General features: G+C 48.7%; 1 protein-coding gene across 1 annotated transcript in view; it reads left to right on the top strand.

Annotated features, from left to right (window-relative positions):
* Window positions 1–5,684: 5,684 nt before the first annotated feature.
* Window positions 5,685–13,392, top strand: part of LAMA5 (laminin, alpha 5) — an 88,891-nt gene continuing 81,183 nt past the window's right edge. The window contains 1 exon segment of the mRNA XM_010286891.1: window positions 5,685–5,831. The gene's annotated coding sequence lies outside the window, so the exon portion shown is untranslated.

Raw genomic sequence — 13,392 nt, 5'->3', positions numbered from 1 at the left:
CGGGGCAGCTCGGAGTCGGGTGAGCAAGCAGCGTGCGGGGCCCCACGGCCCCCGCTACTACTGGTGTTTTCCCACGCATCCCCGCTTGCCCGGCCACCACAGCCGGACCTTGTGCAGCGCTGGTGTTCGCCAAGTGGCTGGGGGGGTTAGCGGTGGGGTGCTCTGGGAGGGGACAAAGGGCAGGCAGGGTTGGTCCCCAGAGCATCCTCCCCTGCCCAGGCCTGGGCACTGGAGCCTGGAGCCCATCTGAAGCCCCGCGGAGCAGCGATGAGAACCATGTGCTCTTGCTCTCCCAACCCTGCCAGCGGTCGCACACGTGAAATGCGGCTTGCTGAGTTCCCATGGCATTATTTTTAACGTTGTCCGTTCTTTATGTTTACAAAATCCTGGGCAAACCAGCTCCTAAATTCCTCTGCCAGTTAGGCTATCGTTATGATAAACGTAGTAATATTTGCCTTTATGGGTCTTAACTGTGCCGTTCCCTGCGTGTTCAGTGGGGCACTTGGATGAGCAGAGGAGAAAGTTAAGAGGGTGAGTTTCACAAGCGAATACCGGGTGACTTGTCTCAGGGCTCCCATTATAAGCGGAGCAGAGGGAGCTTGCAGCCAGGGACGTAGATGGTAAAAGCTGCTGTGCATTTTAAGAGCTACGGTTCTCCTGAAAAGAGAAAAGAACGGTTGTAAACGGAGTTGTAAAACACTAGCTGTAGTTGCAGGAACTCCAGACCCACTGCCCCCCTCAGGGCAGCCCGAGCTGGGAAGAGCAGCTTGGATTTGAAATGCTTGGCAGCCTGAAGCCTGCCACAGAGCCGCCAGCGTTTTCTGCTTGTTGCTCATGAGGTTCACAGTGCCAGTTCACCTGTTGCAGTGAGGCCACAGGGTTGTCCGTGTTGTGTGTAACAGTGAGGAAGAGCAAGGGAAAGCTATCAGTTCTCGGATCGAACCTTTCTTGGCCTTTTGGCAGGGGTGGCTTTGTTAGAAGATGATCTCTGAAGCATTTTTCTCATTCTGGCCACATTCTCTCAAGCCAGTGCTGTACTAGGAATTTTTTGGCTATTGTGTGGTTTTGACATGGAATTTTGCCCTGTTTGTAGTAGAAATTGTTGAAGATGTTACTGGATGGCAAAAAGATGACCTATCCTGCTCTGAGTTTTGCTGCCTTTTAAAGTGATCTATTTCACTTTGCTGTACTGTAAAATGATGTAACTTGAAGAAGCTTTGCTTTTAAGTACTAGTAGCAGGAGACTATAGGGACCTAGATGTTGTGCCTATGGTGAGGCAAAGGTATTGAGGAAAGGTAAAGAAGTAACTGCTACTGTGTGCACTTGCAGACAACCATGAAGTGATCTGCCAAGCAAAACTGGAGGATGAGACTGCTTAGAAAAGCTGGCAAATGTGGGTGTGCATTTATCACGCCACATCTGTTCACCTGTGCTCTGACCATGACACACTGTACTAAGGATGCTGGTGACTAAAATCAACCCTTGGGGCTGTACCAGCTTTGGCAAGAGTTATAACTCATCCTTCAAGGGCAGCCCTTTCCTGGCACTGAAGGGTGTGCGCATCCTCCTGGCTTCCCCCTGCTGCCGGACAGGTCACCTCAGCCACAGATTTCTATAGCAACCACCTCCCATCCCCTGTGTGGCTCTGGCACAGCGTCACTTTGATCTGAGCACCACTTCCCAGGTCAGTGGTCTTTGGTCAGTCTGAAAGCTTTAGAAAAATCCTTTTGTAGTGGCTCCTTTCCCTGACCACAGGCAGCACCTAAAAGGGAGGGGAGGAAACAGGAGGCATCAGAGCAGAGGTCAGCGTTCCCAATTCATCCCCTGTAGGGGTTTTGGCACCACCTGGTGACTAAAGCAATGAGGGATGTGGGAGGGAAGTGTTCAATTTGAGCAGACTGAAACGACAATAATGAACTCCACATGCATGTCCTCGCTGCCTGCGTGTCCCGCTGACAGAGTCCCTTCCTTGTGTACCTGCTCAGCGGTGCTCATGCACGGTGCAGCGGTGGCAGTGAAGGGGTGTTTGGTCAAGAATTGGGGAAGAATGAGTCTTTGCACCCCCCAAGAGATTTCCATGAGCTGTGGTGGTGAAGGGAAGTTTGCTTGACTAAAGACCTACTGTAAACATTAATACAATCATCAGTGAGTCCAGTCAGTTTTCTGTTTTCTGCTTGTTTGTGTTCGACATTGTAGAAGACTTTCAGGAAAGGGAGTTCATTGGCTTGAAAATGTCAATAATTGTTAAGCTTTCTCAAATAATGCTGCCCTAAAGACACTTGCAGTGTTTCTGGCACAGCTTGTGGGAAGGCTCTAAACCTTTTCAAGGAGTTTCCTTTGCTTTATTCAGGGCTGTTTGGCAGAAGACAGCATTTCTAACTGTGGGGGGCTTTTCAGTCTGCAAGGATGTGATGCACGGTGATGTTGAGGTGTGCTGAAAGGGACTCGCCATGGAGGTTTGCTTCCCTTGTCCCACTTGCTAATCAGCATGGGCAATCCTACCTTAATGATAATGTCTTGAAGATGAGGCAAAAGAGGGATTACAGGTGGTGTTTTTTTCTGATCCAGCTTTACTGGAGATGGTCATAGGTATCTGTCTTTCAAGACAGAGACAGCTCTGCAAAGGCATAGGCACGTGCTCATGTTCCCCATGCCACCCAGCTGCCTGGGGGCTGTTCCGGAGACCTACCGAAGCTGGCAGGGATTGTACACTGTTCTCAGAGTGAGGCAGGGTTGTGGATGATTATTTCAGGAGATTAGTTGTATAACAACAAGGGAAGTTACCAGCGTTAATTGAAGCAATTATAGACCTTAGAAGCAGTGTTGGTGCTTACCAGAGGTCTTGTCCTCTTGCTCTTCCAGGTGTTGGTAACAGATGTGGTCTGAAGCTGTTTCATACCTGAATGTCTCTGAATTTAGTGTCATTCTCTTTTGACATCCTGCAGTTGTCAGTGACTGTCTGGCCTGATGCTTCTTCATCCCATGGTGTGTCTCTTGTGCGGGGCTCTCTGCAGTTTGGGTGACAGTTGGTGTTGTACCTCTCTGTATGTGTCTCTTCTATGTTTACATGTATGATAGCATTGGACTTCAGTGGTTTAACTGTTGCTGAAGGCATGTAGTTTTTAGAACAAGTGTTGCCTCCAGAAAGGACACTGGTGAGAGAGCACCTGCTTAACTCTGCGTGAGCAGTTACTTGATCTGCAAGGGCAGCCCCGGTAACAGCTCGAAAGCATGCACTTTCCTTGTCTGAAATACTACTTTTTGCCCCCCATTTCCTGGCTGCCTTACCTCATCCCCCGCGGCCCAGGCTGGGTCACGCTCCCTGTGGTTTTTGGATAAATTAGATAAGGTGGGATAAAGCCATCTGCTTTCCCTGAGGCAAGCCGTGCCAGCAGGGTGCCAGGCTAGTCTTTATACTCAAGGGGAAACTTCAAAGTTCCCATTGATGTGAGCAGGAACGGGATCAGGCCTTGCAGGTCTCTGGAAGCTGCCCTCCATTCAAACCTCTTCCTTATCTCCCTCTCCCTTTGCAGCTTGCTCTGATAGTGGCAGTTTTATGTTCTCTAAGCTGCCTTGCAACTTCTTGCATTGCTGAAGTTCTTTCTTTGGCATACTTTGGTGACGTCCACACCTCTCCTGCTCTGGCAACCTGCTGTCTCTGCTAAGCCTGTGGCTCACAGTTGCATTTTAATTAATTCTCTGCTGTTGTCAGAACTTCTCTCTTCCCTGTAGAGACCTGGCGCACTGTGCAGGATCCCAAGTTGCTCTAAAAGAGGAAAAGCTGGAAGTTATTCTCATCGGGTTTAGGTCTGGCTCTAATGAAACAACTAATGAACAGCTGGTGCATCAGAGGAGCTAATGACACTTCTAATAGCAAACTTAGTTCAGCTGTTGACATGTTACCAGCCCATTGGCAGGTAATGCACACAGGTTTCACAGCAGTGGCAATAACAGGGATCACGGCAGCCATTACAAATGTGGAGCAGCTGATCCCGATTTTTAGTCCCCTCTTACTAAACATGAATTGACTGTGGGCCATCAGTGTGAACTTTGGGTTCAAGATGATTTTCACATCTGTGGCAAGAATTTAAAGTATGAAAACAATTTTTTTTTTGTTATTTGTCCCTATTTTGTAACCTTGCCTCACTTCTTCCCCCACCTCATCGTTGTGTATTGTACAGCAGAAATTTCCACACAACCTGTTGCACCGGTTCCTGGTAAAGGTTTGAGCTGAAGAGTTGGGTCAGTTTTATCTGGTCTGCTCTCTCTGGCTCAGTGCACGTTCAAAGCAGCCTTATCCTGACCTCTTTCTACAGCAGGAGCTCCCTGAATGGGCATCAGGGTTACTTGGATGGTTTCAGCTGCCCTTTTCTTTGGCCTTGTGCTCACATATCTGCTATTTTCATACATCTAGAGGACTTAATTAAAAGGTGTTCTTGTTTGGGACAATTTGCATTGCATAATTGCCTGCAAATAACATAGCACATGGCTGTGGGGAAGAATGCTGTGAAATCTCAGTTTCCTTTTCACTGAGATTCCCCCAGAGTTTGGGGCATCTGGAAAATCACACACTCTGCAGTGGCTCTGTCTTGCCTCAGCCCTTGTAGGGGTACAGATGGTGTAAGCAGAAAGGAGACTGCCTGTCTTGAGATCATGTACCTGGTATAATATTAAAGCCGGCTGCAGCTGGACAGGCAAGGACAGCTCGCTTGCCTGCGGATAACTGCGCCTTTAAAAGGAAAACTGCCTGTAACAGAGTTCCCTTCTAGGGTGTTTGTAGCAGCAATTCAAGTGACAGAAAAGTGGCTCCACAAAACAAATAACTTGCCAATTTTCAGGGCTATTTGCAGGTTTCCTTAAGAGTGGGTCAGATTCATTTGTGCTTTAAATGGGAAAGAAAGAATTGCCCCTAACAGCTCAGGTCTTTGTCTGATCCTGCTCAGGAGATGCTGTTAAAGTTGCAGAGCTGTTTTCTCTGGCAGCGTGTCCATGGAGCTGACAAAGCCACCCGCGCCACAAAAGCAAGGCAGAAAAATGCAGCTAGGTCCCTGGCCAGCTGACAGCAGGGACTGTCCCCTTCTGGCCTTGCATTGCAGCATCGCCAGCAGAAGGAGCTTGGCTGCTAGACTATTAAGCTTGAAAACGTAGCTGAAAGAACTATACTTGTGAAATGAATAGGTTGACAAGAAACAGATTGCAGGGAGTTGGGCAGAAAAACTGCCAGTCTGGGTCCATAGGAATGACTGAATGGTTTGGGTCAGGATCTCTGGGTGCCAACCAGGGTGTGAATGGCAGCTTCAGCAGAGGATGTGGTGGCCCTGGAGCTTGAGCTACTGCTCTCTCTTGTGGTGCGGCTTCTCCCTCTGCCTACTCTCTTGCATCTGGCAACCAGTTCTTTGTATCTGGGTCCCTTTGCCAATGCTCAGTGCATATCTGAAATACAGAAGGGATGCTTCTTAGAGCAGTCCAAATTCTATGCTGGCTTCTTGTGGGGTTTTTGAGCTTTTTCTTGTTCCTTTTTCCATCCATGCTGTAAACTGGTGCAAACAAAAAGTTTATATGTTGATTTGCATTAGCAGGCTTACACATTATATTTTCGGAATTGCTGTGATACCTGTCTGCTTTGTGCCATGTTTTTCTGTCTACAGTTAAATGTTATTTTTGTACTTTCCAACAGGGCCAGTACTGTGACATCTGCTCCTCCGCAAACAGCAACAAGGCCCACCCCATAACAAATGCCATCGATGGGACAGAGCGCTGGTGGCAGAGCCCCCCTCTCTCCCGGGGGCTGGAGTTCAACCAGGTCAACGTCACTTTGGACCTTGGACAGGTAACACAAGTCCTTCAAGGTTATGTTGTAGACTGTGCTGGCAAGGACCTGCCTCTGCTTCTAAAATCCTTCAGTGGTCCTCCCTAGAAGGGTGGGACAAAACCTGCTCATTTAATGACAGGGTAGGAGGCTGTGGTTAAAATGCAGAAGAGAAAACCTCCTGTCTGTCTGTAGTATTAACTGTAGTCTGTGCTATTTGCTGTTAGTATTTAGGTTCTCCCTAAAATTTGTGTCACTCACAAAAATCCACTGTACTATGCAGGTGCCATTCCCCTGAATAGAGTACCTGCCTTCTGAAGGGGAATGGTTAGCAAGGCTTCACCCCAGAACACGAAGATACAGCCCTGAGGAATGTAAGGTTGTGCTGTAAAACTTTTAACTGGTGCATTTAAAATGCTTTAAAAAACAGCGAGTCTGTGCTGAAGATCTTCCTATAAAAGACAAAGAATGATAATGGGTGTTTGGTCTCTAATGCTGGCTAGTCAAAGGGAATTAACATTGTAATAGCATGGCTGCCAGCCCCCAGCACCTCCTCTGCTGCTCCTATTCATCCGCAAAACCATTTATTCTCTCAGACTTTCCTCAGCTTAGAGGAAAGCAGCAGAAAAGATGTCCTGGCTGAAGCTTCAGAGGAAGGAAGGTGTTAAAGCCAGAGACCTGAAGGGCTGCGGGATGTGGGTCTGCTTTCTGGTATGGGGCCGTTTTTCGGGCTGGTGGATGGGGGCACTCCTCAGTCCTCGAGCCGGGGCAGACAGGTGAAGGGGGTGCGTGAGACACCCCTTCCTCCATGGTGCTGCACAGTCTCATCTCTGTGTCTGGAACCTCTCATGGGGACTACCCTGCGTGGAGATGGTTTGGGGGAGAGGCAGCCGTAGGGAAGAGGGATGAAGAGACAGAGTGTCACATACAGACCTGTCCTGAAGCTGTTTCCTTCAATATTTAAATAGACACAGCGCATGGCTGCACGTCAGCACATGGGTCTGGGAGAGAGGGAATGGAGCTTCTCCCAGGAGACAGGCAGGGAGAGCTGAGGGTCTGACATGAAGCTGAACTGGGGTGTTTGCTTGCAGAGGGCACATGCTTTCTGGCAGGCAGGCTCCTGGCCAGCAGTCCTGGCTCCTTGCTAGCAGCTGTTAGTCCTGGTACTTCAGGATTCAGGGCGTTTGCTCTGTATTCTTGTTATGACAATTTAGCAGTTAACTGCGGAAGTGCCCCCATGAGCAGGTAGAGGGATGGCCTTTCACCTTCTCTGCTGCACTTCCCAAGCTCTGCTACCAGCCACGCAGCACTAAAAGGCCAAGTTTGGGTCCTCCTTGGCTGGAAGACTGTGAGACAGGGCAGTTGTGCAGCTGTGGACAGCTCGCCTCTCCCATAGGAAACGTGGCTGCTGTGATGGCTCAGGCAGCCTTCCAGGGGCTGAGTGCACTGCCCCTTTATTTGGGAGTTTGCACTGATTGCAGTGATTTCAAGCCTTGTCGGGCACTGAAGCTTTGCACTGACCTTGCACATGGCTTTTTCAGTCTGTGGTGGAGTAAAGGCTTGTTGGTCACAGCTGTTTGTAAGGTGTCTGGCTCCAGACTTACAGATACCTGGGATGTATTGATGACGATACCCTTCTATTAGATGCCTCAAAGACACACTTTGGTGCGCAGGATTGTCTCCCTGCCCTGCTGCAGCACTCGCTTGGAGCCTCTCAAACACCCTCCACAAATTTGTTCTCTCCCGTGAGCGCCAGCTATCTAAAGCTGTGCTATACACAGCTACACACCAGCAAAATATCCCTTAATGCCCAGGGCACAGCATGCATCACATAATAGCTGTGTGGGCAAAGCCTCCCCGGGCTGCACACAGTGTGCTGATGCCGTTAGCCGACGTAGGTGGCATCTGCTGTGTCTCTTGAACCTCCCAGCTGGCAGGGGTGTGCTGGGTGGGTGGATCGCTTGCACTCCCTGCTCTGACCACGGGCCAGCCTGCAACACGGCTTTCTCTGCTCCCCGCTGCTCTGGAAAGAGATTTTCAAAGACCAACTTTCCTTGAGAGCTTCTCCTCCTCTTTGTCATCCTCTGTGACAACTTTTCTGGCTTCAGGCCAGAGCTAACCCAGCTGTACTTTGTGCTTGCAAGCTGCTGTGTTTGGCTCATCTGGGGATTTGCAGCCTTCAGAGCTTCACGGCTGGGAGCCAGAGCCTGGAATAATTTGGGGCGCCCGCAATACCGCTAAAACTGAGGGGGTGTAAGTTTACCTTCTCTCTCCGGCCCTCCTCTCCCAAACCTCTCTATTTATTTTTTGTACCCTGTCAGATGAGACTGCACTATTATTTCTGCAAAGTCGGTAGCAGAACTTTTATGCGTGGTCTGGTTTTGGAGTTGCCTCACCTGGTGTAGAGCTTTGCTGAAATTACCGATCTCTCTGCTTCTTTCCTGCCTTTGCGAAGTAAGCGGTTGCCCAGCTGGTCTCAATAGGAGCACAGACCTAAAGCTTCAGCCCATTTTTGGTGGCTTCCTCTTTATACATGCCATTATTGTATGTAATTGCTATAATAACCTGTTTATGCTCCTGGTGAGAGTCAGTTCTTTGCTTTTTCCCTCCTTTGTTTTGGTAGGTTGGGCAACAGAAACAAGATGAAATGTTACAGAATTGCTAGTTTCCTCTTTTTGAAGTTGAGGCTGTTTGAAAGGATGGAGGACAAAAAGAGGAATTCTTGGGTCCCAGCGGGTCTGTGGGGCAAGTGCAGGATCAGGCCAGTGTACCTGGCAGCCAGGCTTTGCAAATTCCTTGGATACCTGTGAAACGGCGCAGGTAACACTTTCAAAGGCATGTCTGAGAGCAGGGCTTTTTTTGGCTGGCAAACAAGGCCTCTCCTTGCTCCATGTAATCCTCTAGGGAGCTCTTGGACCAATTAAGAATTAATTTAAGGGACTGGCAGCCACTAAAAGCTGTTGTTGCTTTGGGGGATGGTGAGTGCCTGGAGCGCGGGTGCTGATGGCATGGTGCTCTGGTGGGAGCACGGCAGGGGCTGGCACAGGAGGTTATGGTGTCACCCCTTTGCTGTGGTGCTTCCCTGCTGTCTTTGTCCCTCTCGAGCCTTAAGTGCTTCATTACCAGCTGGAATCAGGTTTCTCCAGCATTTGGCAAGGCTGTGGCAACTGGGAGAGGGGCAGTTAATTAAGCAGCCTGTTGGTCTTGGCTTTTGCTGGCTGTGGGAGCTTGCTCTCCTCACGGGGATGTTAAAATCCTGTGGGAAGGAGAGAGGGAGGAACATCCTTCACAGCCAGCAAATAAGCTAAAGAACGGCTCAGGCCGGCCACCCAGCTGGTGTGAGTATATTAAACACTCACATCATGTCATCTTAGTGCCAGCAGTGGCCTAATCTTAACGGCTTCATTGGAAAGGCAGATCAGAGCTCCCACAACAGCATGGGAAGAGATTGATTATCTGCTGGGGGGGTCAGGTCTGAATTGCTCCCACTGGTGCCATGTCTGTTCCTGCCTCCTTGGGGAGGGATAGTTTTTCTTTTCAGAATTGGTGGGGGGAAAAGCTGGGAGGGGAGGAAATGTTGCTCAGGGTCCCTGTGTTGGACACAGGTCTGGGAGCCAGAAATATGGCCAACAGCTTCAAGGAGGGAAGTTAAATGGATTTTTAGGAGCTCCTGGGGAGGGATATGTGAAGAGGGAAATTTTTTTTTTTTTGCTTGCTTTTGATTATGTCCTTGTGCTTAAAGGTTTAGTATGTTTAGGATGAATGGCTGGGCCACTGCATGGGTTTGCTGCAAAATACACCACCACCACGTCATGATGAAACACAGTTCAACTTTGCAGGGTGGAAGAATTGGAGCATGCCATGCTCTGGGAGGACACTGTCATGTGTTGAGGCATTGCTGGACAATCTGGACTTGTCCCCAAAGCTGGCAATCCTGTTCTGCCTGGCTTGGAGGGCAAAGCCACATGTTGTGACTGAGGCTCCTAAGGCTCCCCCACTGCTACTTAGCTCCAGGCTCTCTCTCTCCTGCCTGGAGCCTCCAGACCAGCTGGAAATGGGAAAGTGCTTCTGTTGCAACGGGGCTGTGCAGGGAGCAGAGGGACAGGAGACCATGACTCACTGCCACCATGGGAATTGTCCTCTGTGATCCTGCTGTGATTAAGTGCCACAGTGGGTGGAGGGGAGGAAAGGGTGTGATGGAAGATTTTTTTTTTTTTTTTTGCCCCCCCCCAAGAAGGTCATTTGAGTCAGAGCTGACAAAAATCAGGAGGCTTAAAGAAACATGAATGACTGGCTTCCTGCCAGGGCCTGACATCTTCCTTGTGTGAAGGTGAACCCAGGCCAGCCCTTCCCGGAGATGTTTATGGATAGTTGGTGCTTTATGATAAACTCTGTAGAGAGGAATGCTTGCAGTCATGCAAGAGCAGGAGCTTCGTGCCAGTGCTTGCTTGAGGTTAATTACTGCAGTGAGAAGGTGGCTGGATAGCATCCCCCGCCTCCCCCCCCATCCCCAGAGTCTTCTAGCCCTGGTGACACTAGAGAACAGCAGAATTTCAGACTAAAGCTTTGCAGGGAGTTTTGATTTACACCCCTAAAGGTATTTGATTCGGCAGTGCTGCACAGAGGGCACGCAGCCTCCCCTACACACTGGTCACCGGCAAGAAACACCTGCATCCGTTCACTTCTGCAACCGAGGAGAGAAGAGAAACCTCCTCCTTTGGAGAGCTCCAGGCTGTTACTGCTTAAAATGCAGCTCCCTTTAAGGTTAAAAAAAAAAAAAAAGTTGCATTCATTGGTAACTCACAAAGATAGAAAGGAAATGAAAAGGATTGTGAGCTGAGCTCCGGGACCAGTCTGAAGGTGTGTTTTGTACTTACTGTAAGATGTGTCTAGGCAAGGGAGTAGATTGGTAGCTTACTGGGTGCCTTGAGAAGTACTTCTTGAGTTTTCTAGTAATTGCAATGGGATCTGCCCAAATTACCATATTTCCTGATCTCTGTTGAACTAATTAACTTACGCTTGCCAGGCTCTTCTAGCTCCAAAGTAAAGGTGTTCATTGGCACAATAACACACTAGACACTTCAGCCCTGGGCCAACAGGCTGCTATTCTTCCAGTGCGAAACTTCTCTCAAAAGGAGATGGGTGTTTTTCCTATGGTGGATTTCCAGGTCATAAACCTACTTCCTTTCCCTCTTGCACTGCAAACGTGGCCCCTCGGGACCTGCTTTGCACAACAGTTAGACGTGCAGGATGCTTGCAGGTTCTGGGTATGTGGCTGAATGCCTGACTTGCATGAACAAGTCAATCCTCTTTGTGCAAACTGGTTTCTTGTTAATGAATATTAAATGCCTACTCATCCTTGGTAGATCTGAGCTGGGTTCTGTAGGTTGCCTAATGCTAAAGGAGCAACACTGGGCCAGAGCATAGTATCTTGTGTGTCACAGTGTTCTGAAATATTTCACCTCAGTTTCTAGCCTCTCATTTATTTTCATTTAATTGAAATAGTATTAGAAGCTGCTGGTGGAGTTTTTCAGGACCCCTCTTTGAAAGGCAGCTGGAAGGAAAGCCTTGCAAACTGATGGGCTGAGGCTTACCTCCATGTCCCCAGCAAAAGTCTTCAACCCACAGATGAATATTATGTTTATTCCCTGGCTTGCTTAATTAAAAAAAAAAAAACCCTACTTGATGAGAAAACTCATGAAATCCCAAGACAAAGCTCATGGTTATTCTTGAATAGAGCTGTCCTCCTAGTGGCTGCTTTTCCTGAGCCTGGGATGGGATATGGGTGGTGGTAACCCAAGAAGAATTTTCAGCTGAACACCTCTCCCATCTTTCACCTTTGTTTCAGTTGCTGTGAGAGCTTTTACCTGCCTCTGAGTGATGTAGCTGCTGCCTACATTTCCCTCCGAGGCATCTTGTTCATTATTGCTATACACAAGGGGAGACCTGAAATGAGACTCTTCCTTTCCTTCCCCTTGGGGATGTCTTCTGTATCCTTTCGCCCAGTGCATATCACTGGGAAATGCACAGCTTTCATTTCTCTTGGGGCCACGGGCTGCCTTATCTGCCTGGCATGTGTTTTTCACAGAGCATTGCAAGAATGGGTGAAGATTTAAGATTTTTTCTTTAAATGTAGTTTTAACTTTTTTTTTTTAATTTCTCTTACTGTAAGGACTATTTGGTCTTCACTGTGCTGGGGCACTACTGTGGGAAAGGAGGCGGGCTTAGTGACGTTTGTGGTGAGCTTTTGCACCTTAAGTAAAGGGCTGGGGCGTAAAATCTCTTAACAAAGACATTCTTTCTCCAAATTGTTCTCTGGCGCTTGGAGCAAAAGCAGTACTAAAAATAAAGCATGTTAAGCAGGCTGAGCAGAAATCCTTTTTTCTTTCAACAGCTGAGGCTACAGTCTCTTCTCCTGTGTAGAGTCCTCTGCAATTGCTGTAAAGTCCTCCAAAAGTAGATCAAGATCTCTGTTCATTTACGGGTTTCAGAATCCTGGTTCCCTCATCTGAAATGGCCTGTGGCTCTCCTTTAACTGTGGAGCGTGTTCAGTGCTGCTGTATTTGAACATGACTGTCAAGTGGAAGTGGGGTGCATATTTGTAATGCTTCTCTGGGAAAAGCAGAAAAGGTGTGACTGTGAGAGAGTGCGCAGTGCTGGGAGCTGGCGCTGAGCCCAGGTGTATGGATCTTCTCTCCCAGTTTATTTTGCCCTTTACTGTTTGAAATAACTTAGCTTGTGAAGGCTGTTGTGTTTTCTTCAAAGTTGCAGTTCCCCTGACCTGGGTCAGCAGCTCTTTTTTTTTTTCTTTCTTTCTTTTTTTTTTCCCTTCTCTCTCATAAGGGAGATTTTTGCCTTCATTTGGCCCTTCTCCACCTCTCTGTGCTTTCTGCTGGCTCCCACTGGATTCCTGGCTCCAGTGGCGGGGGGGGGCTCCCACTGGATTCCTGGCTCCAGTGGCGGTGTGGGAGACGCTCAGGTGAGTGGGAAGGGAGTGCCTGATTGTCAATCTGTCTCGTCCAGCAGCAAGAGTAGACCCATCCTCTCCCTTTCAAACAGTGGGATGCCAAGTTCCCCTCTCTGGGATCCACAACAGCCGAGGCTGAGATTTCTTTCCTCTGTGTTAGTGCTGGCAGTGGTTGCTGTAAGGGAAAAGATGGGCAGAATATCACTTTAGGTAAATCATAGATTACATGTGAATTTTAGTTGTATGTTATGTTTACTTCTGTCATGAAACAGTACTGCTTAAAATCAGTTTTCTAGGGCTGCGACAAGTAGATGCTATTTCACTTGTAACTTCTCTCCAAAAGATCTGCAATGCCTCACGTCTTCCAGGCTGTGAGCGCAGAGAAAGAGAAGGCTCCCAGGGGAGCAGGAGGCTCTGGGCAGGTCACTCAGCCTTGTGGCACCTTTTGTGGCCTCAAAAGAGGGTGTTTCTGCCCATCCTTTGCATCTTGTACAAATGACCCTTGTGCTTCGACGGCTTAATCTTCCCAGAGGCTGCGCTTGTTCTGCCTAGACCTGAACCAGCTCTGGAGAATTCAGGTGTTAAAATAAGCCTCAGCTCCACCTCCACCCCCCC

Source organism: Phaethon lepturus, unplaced genomic scaffold, assembly GCF_000687285.1.
Source record: "Phaethon lepturus isolate BGI_N335 unplaced genomic scaffold, ASM68728v1 scaffold17385, whole genome shotgun sequence".
Taxonomy (NCBI): Eukaryota; Metazoa; Chordata; class Aves; order Phaethontiformes; family Phaethontidae; genus Phaethon; species Phaethon lepturus.
This window is presented reverse-complemented; position numbering and strand designations above follow the sequence as displayed.